Source organism: Lathyrus oleraceus, chromosome 1 (genome assembly GCF_024323335.1).
Source record: "Lathyrus oleraceus cultivar Zhongwan6 chromosome 1, CAAS_Psat_ZW6_1.0, whole genome shotgun sequence".
Classification (NCBI taxonomy): Eukaryota; Viridiplantae; Streptophyta; class Magnoliopsida; order Fabales; family Fabaceae; genus Lathyrus; species Lathyrus oleraceus.
The window spans coordinates 423613345-423620852 of record NC_066579.1 but is presented as its reverse complement, the minus strand read 5'-3'; positions in this window follow the sequence as shown (position 1 = coordinate 423620852).

Genomic DNA, 7508 nt, shown 5'->3' with positions numbered 1-7508 from the left:
GTTCCTACATATTTGTTATATGTTATTTTAAGTATAAATCAGTATTGTATCATAGTTTACTCTATTTTTATTGAAATATGCATTAGTAAATTATAAAATATACATAGATTACCTATATTATTACAAATTAATTGTCCCGTGCACATATACGAATTTTTAATTAGTGTCTATTAAACTATGATCATTAACTCTTTTTTTTAATGCTTTTTTAAATCTCCTAATATATTTATTTGGAAAATTTGTGAAGCACAAATAAAATAAAACAATGTCATTTCCCCATTTCAATAAGTTGATTTTAGTTTTCTATAATATAAAATAAAATAAAATAAAATAAATGGTTTCTAGGTAAAAATTGTTACTAAAAGTCTGTTTCCCCAAATATTTATACTAGATCTTTCCCAAAAAAAAAAAATTATTGTATAAATATTCATACCGGCAGTTTTGAAAATGAGAAGTTTTGGTATAAAAGAAAATTAGTTGTGGAATCAAATGTATTTTTGAAAAGTTTATGTGTATGGGAGTAGGAGTATATAACTGAGGGTATGAGACTATGAGGTATAGTTCCATACGTTGATGGGCTTCTTCAGCATTACCTTCTACATCACATGGAAGATTTAACTTGTCATTCCCTATTTATATTTGACACCTATATTATTATCTTTTTGTCTTTATTAAATTTTTTTAGATAAATTTTTATTACGTTTACTGGAAATTTATAGAAAATACCAGAAATTTTAAAATTATTAGACTTTTCAAAATTTATGGTAAAAAAGTATTGGAATTTAAAAAAAAAAACAAAAAATTCCAATTTTTTTTATATTATTAGAAATTTTAAATTTTTTGATAAACTACGTCACTTTTCAAAGTTTTCGATAAACTACAACATTAAAAAAATTTATACTATTGGAAATTTCCGATAAATTACAACACTTTTCGTTCGATAAACTATAATACTTTTTGAAATTTTCAATAAATTACATAAAGATTTTGTATTAGAAATTTCAAAATGAACTATCCAAAACTTAAACTGTTATCGGAAATTTTGAATGAAGTACCAGAAATTTCATTCTCACTTTTGATTCAAACTTTTTCATGAAGAAATTGAAAATTATAAAAATAGGTCAGATATTATATATATATATATATATATATATATATATATATATATATATATTATATATATATATATATATATATATATATATATATATATATATATATATATATATATATATATATATATATATATATATATATATATATATATATATATATATATATATATATTATATATATATATATATATATATATATAAAAAAGTGGGGTTGGCAAGTTATATCCTCTCTACATTGTATCCTATAGTCCATCCATGTGAAATGCCAACGGCCAAAGCACCAACAAATTGGAGATTTTGTTCCTATAACTTCCACTTAATTCTTACACCTCCAAGTGTTTTACTCTAATATCCTTTTGTAATTTTTTTTTATTTTTTTTTAATTATTGCGTGTTTCTCAAATTTTTGGGTTTGTTTTTTGTTTTTATCGGATTTTAGGGGAATTTCACGAGGTTTTTTTAAAAAAAATTGGGATCTATGAGTTTTCACCGATTTTTTTTGAAATTTCATGAGTGTATACTAGATTTTTTAAAAAAATTATCTTTTTAGCAAATTTTTAAAGAAACCGATGTAAAATCATATTACTTTACAGGATTTGAACTATTGAATTTTTGAAATATATTCCTATATTTTTGGAAAAATTATGAGTTTGATCGGATTTTTGAAGGATATAGAGTGGATTATTTTGAGATGAGGTAAATAATAAAAAACATTTTAGTCAAAATGTAAAATATGAGGGATGTGGATGTGATTGGAGAGTAACATGAAAAAATGTCAACAAATTAATGTAAATTTTTTACTATCCATTAACAAAGAAAATACTTCATTTTCTCTTAGAAAATATTTCATTTTAGCTGTTCAAATAACAATGATAAAATAGCTATCTTTCATTACAAAATTTCTTATAGGTTTTTATTTGTGTTCATCATTTTGCATGTTGCTTGTAGTATTTTAGAAAATGTTGTGTTACTAAATTCCAAATACAGTATTTTTTTTTTGTTTTATCAATTTGTACTACTATTAATCCACTTTGTTGACCATGTTTTCTTTTGTTATTTAATAACTTTGATTTCATTCTTGATGAGAACTTTTAATCATGATTGCTTTGTTGCTACTTTACTAAATAAGATGTCAAATGCATCTCTTTTTTGTTTGCTATTCTTGTCACAACATGTTTAGTTACCCTCCACATGTTGATCTCTACTCCATCCCTTTAATCAGGCCACTTTTTAGTATAATTTTTTTAGACTATGATGGTTTGTTATGATGGCCAAGTTAATTAATATAGTAGTTAAAGTGTCGTTTCATGTGGAGTATATGTAACTATTTGTTTTTATCTCACTACTCTTTATGTCTCTCATTTTGTTCATAAGATTTAATAGCTAGAAGGGAAGCAACGCTATTTAGTGTATACATTTTCTTATATATTAAGTGTATAACAATAAGTTTGGGTTGATATTTAAATATTGAAATATTTTGTATGTATCAATACTAATTTTCTCTAACAAATTATTTTGTTATTAATGTTACTGAATTATATATGGAATTATTTCTAGTAGATTTGTGATTGGACCTAAAACAATTATATAAAATCGTCAAGATGAGAGTTATTCATATTTAAAAATATGATCAAATAACATATTATTTGATGTAGAACTCTTAATATGTTACTCACACCCAATTCTGTTAAGTTTGATGTTTTGATATAAATGATGAATGATCGATATCACAAATATGATATTGTCTATACGAGACTTTAAACACATTATCTCCCACACAAATCTATTGGGTTTGATTTTGATATAAGTGATTGGTGACCCAATAGCATAAATCTGAAATTGTCAGATGTAAGACTCTTAACACCTTCATCACACTCAGTATTATAGGGCTTGATGTTAGGATATAAATAGTGGATGATCCGACAATAGAAATTTGGTAGCCGGTGATCCAAGAGATCTTGAAGTAGGTTTGATGTCATCTTAGGATTGTGGTTGAGCCTATCACAATCTTACAAAACCGGTTTGTATGGTGGAGATTGCCCCCGCTTATAAATATATATCTAAATTATATATTGTGCGATATAAGGCTCTTAACATTTAGCTCACACTCCCTCCTATTACTATTATAAATATTTTTTTTTTCAAGTTCATTGCATAACTAATGTATCTGGTTTATAGATAAATTTTTGTGGTGTATTTTAAAAATGCGGTTTCACCACGTCTCTTTCATTTTCTCTCAATCAACATAGTATTTAAATCCTATTGAGAAATAACTCGAACAATGTTCAGTTAGTTTATCAATGAGATTATTTTTAAGAAAAAATATGTCTTAGTTCTAGTTTTTCCATTCTCTACTATTGCACTCATGTTTCTTAAATGCATTGCACGTGTCACTTTTATAACGTGACATTAATAATTTTCAGGTCACCGTTCATCATGAGACATTATCCATTCCATGATTATTACTTAACGAACACATATTTTTCACAATATTATTCATCATGTATGCACTGTTCACGACACAACTCACTATATGACGTAATGTTCAAGACAAAGTTTGTGTTGCCTCATTGATCAATTGTATTTTGACTGTTTTCATGAGTATTTTATCTTAATTTCTACTAAGTTTGATCTTTATTTTGTGTATTTTGCTTATGTACCTTTGTTTTTCAGGTATTACAGGAAGAAAAAAAGATAAGAGATGGCAAGTTGGAGCTAAATTAGGGCAAAATACATGAAGACTACACAACGAGGAGGCCTTAAGTACAAAAAAAAAAACCAGAGTCCACTACGGTTTAACTGTAGTAGATACTACATGCCATAATGGATGCCTTCCCATTTTGTAATTTTGGCCCCATAGTAAAAACCAGAGGCCACTACTACCCCCCGTAGCCAACACTACGACCCGTAGTGCACCAGAAGTCAGCCACAAAATTCATTTTCTCTGCTGCAGTTTTTGACGGGTCTTCAATTCTTAACAATTTCAGTTTTTTCTTTTCATCATAACTGCCTCATTACTCGAATTTATGCCGATATTTATGGTCTTATATGCTTATATAAAGCCTTGTAATTTTGATTTTAGGGACACCAAGATTTACATGATTTTACATTTTCTCTGTTTTAGAATTTTCAGCAAAGTTAAGTTCTTTCTGCTGTTTGTAAAGACTCCTCCACCATATAAGCCTCTTATCCCATTTTTGAAAAGGTTAATAAAAGCCAAGATAGAAGAGCATTCAAAGAAGTTTGTTGAGATCTTGAAAAACTTGTATAACAACACTCCTTTCACAAAATCATTATCTCAAATCTCATCTTACACTAAATTCCTCAAGAAAATCTTATTAAACAAGAAGAAACTGGGAGATATTAAAATTGTATTACTGACAAAAGAATTTAACTCTATAATACAAAAAAATCTTCCTCCAAAATTGAAAGATTATGGGAGTTTTTCAATCCCCATGTGTTACAGGCACAATAAGCTTAGAGAGAGCCTTATGTGATTTAGGGGCAAGTGTAAGCTTGATGCATTTTAATTTACCAAAATTCATAAACCAAAATTATTGATCATGTTAGATAAACATATGAATATTGGATCTTGTTAATCGATTTGGTCTCTGAGTATGATACATGTTTTTATTACTTTGATAAATTTGTACGCTTGCGACATGTCAAGTTTTTGGCGACGTTGTAGTAGACAAATTCCGATATTGATATTCTATTATTCCACTGTCCAGACTAAGACATGTTTTTCCTATTTTCAGTTTTTCTTTAAAAAAAATCTCTTTTTCTCGGTTGTATGTGAAGAACCCGATGTTTAGGGAACCTCATTGAACAAATAAACAAAATTGAATGCTATTTCCATGAAAACACGTCGATTGCAACAAAGACCTTTAATCATGGATGCACTAGCGCCAAATTTCCCCTCTAAAGGATTATTCTGTTTCCACGAATGAGGAACATAATTCGAGCATAGTTATCCCTGCTATAAAGGCTGGCAATTTTGAGTTAAAACCCTCTTTGTTGTCCATGGTACAGCGGAACCAATTTTTTGGTTCACCTATGGATGATCCTAATTCACACCTGTCTATTTTCGTTAAATTTTATGATACTCTCAAGATGAGCGGAGTAGACCAGGTCGCAAGTTGATTAAGAATTTTTCCATTTTTCTTAGGGGACATGGCCATAGAGTGGTTGCAGGCCCTACCATCAAATTCCATCACGACATGGAATGAACTAAAGGTTACGTTCCTTGCCTGATATTCTCTGCCAAGCAAAATGACACAATTAAGGAATCATATAACTTTCTTCAAAAAATCTGATAGTGAATCGCTCTTCAAATCTTGGGAACTAGTCAAGGAAATTATGAGGCTGTGTCCATTCCATGGACTGGAAAAATGGCTTATAGTTCTTACATTTTATAATGGTCTTATCTATTCTTCGAGAATGACATTAGGCACTGATGCGGGAGGGCATTGACACATAAAGATTATGACGAGGCGTATGCCCTTATCGAGGACATGGTGCAGAAACACTACCAGTAGGGAAGCGAATGAGCTCCTATAGAGAAAATCCCTCAAAAAGGAGGTTTATATGAACTAATTGTTTTTGATGACATTAATGCTAAGGTAGATACTCTATTTCAAAAATTTGATAATCTAAGCGTCAATGTTGCAACCCCTGTCATCCCAACATGTGAAATCTGTAGAGTAGCTAGCCATGTTTGTATTGCATGCCAGATGATGGTCATAGGTAAACTCTCCCTCTCTCTCTAAACTTTTCTATAACTTTCTATCACTAATATTTTAGCCTAAGTGATTTTGTGAGAAAAGTCATTTTGTGAGTGAGGATATTGTTGTAATTCTGGAAAGGGTATAATTGTAAGTTCACCAAGAGAATATTTTATATATACTTTGGTTGAATACTATCCAATTAGGGATTTATTTGGGTTAAAAGTTAAACCATTAAAAGCTTTGGGTTGGGATTATGTGATTCAGTTCCAACTCAGGTTCGAGATTAATCCGTTATAAAATTTCACTGGTTCTTGGTCAACCCGGTATTAAAACCAAGATTAGGTTCGAAAGTTCATCCCGGTAAAAGCTTTCATCAGGTCCAAGCTCATCCTGTATAAAAGTTTTGAAGGTTCAAGATCAACCTGGTATAAAATCTCATAGGTTACTGGTTATTCCGTATAAAACCAAGGATTAAGGTTCGCGGGCTCAGTCTGTGTAAAAGCTTACAAAGTTCGTGGGAAGAAGACTAACCGCTTCAATTCACTAAGGGAAGATGCACAAACTAAATCTATCCTCTTATATTATTTGGTTGGAGGTCAACCATTATTTCCTTATATAAGGGGGTTCGTGAGTCTTTCCTACAAAAAGCTCTCGATTATTATTGGAAACTCTCAAGATAAATTCTAGGGAGAGGAGTGGGTCTTTTATTTATTTTTTACCGAACCTCTATACATCATGATGTTCATCTCTTTCCCTTAAACTCCTTTAATTTCCGCAATTTATTTTATGTTGTTTATTTTTCTGCTGCTAAGGTTTTGAAAATATTTTTTAAACTTTGATTTTACTTCCCAGGGTTCAAACAACATAATTCGACCCCCTCCCCCTCTTGTGTGTGAAGTATCAAGTCCAACAAACCCAACCAAGACATGGAAAAGTTTATAAACAATGGCCAGCGGGGGAACCCTTACTCGAAAACCTAAAACCCTGGTTGAAGATATCACTCAAACTTTTCATATGATAACAACTCTCACCAGTTCATAGCTAATCCTACATAATTAGTCATTCTGGTTTCCAAGAACATATGGATGGAAATTCTCTTGTAAAGTCCAATATGGAAATAATGATGGAAAATTTTATGATATGTCAGGCCACACAGAATAATGAGCATTTAAACCAGAATATGCATATAAGTGAAGTTCGGAATAAATTAGCGGCTAAAGTGGATTTTATAGCCACATATAATAAAATGTTAGAGACTCGAATCTCTCAAATGGCATGATAACAAGCCTCATCTTCTGCTCCTGCCATAACATTTGTGGGATAGCTTATGCAAAACCTGAAAAGACATGTGAATGTTGTCACTTTAAGAAGCAAAATAGAATTAGAAGATGCTGATGAAGAGAATAATAAGAGAAAGAAGAGTGTGAAAAACCAACCAGCATGTGAGGTTGTAGAAAAAGAGAAAGAAGAGCCTTATGCACCTCCCCATCCATATAAGCGTCATATTCAATTTCCACAAAGGATAGCAAAAACCAAGATGTAAGAACATTTCAAGAAGTTTGTTGGTTTTTTTTAAAAGAGTTGTATATCAATATTAATTTTACAGAAGAATTATCTCAAATGTAGTCTTATGCTAAATGCCTCAAGGAAAATTTATTAAACAAGTG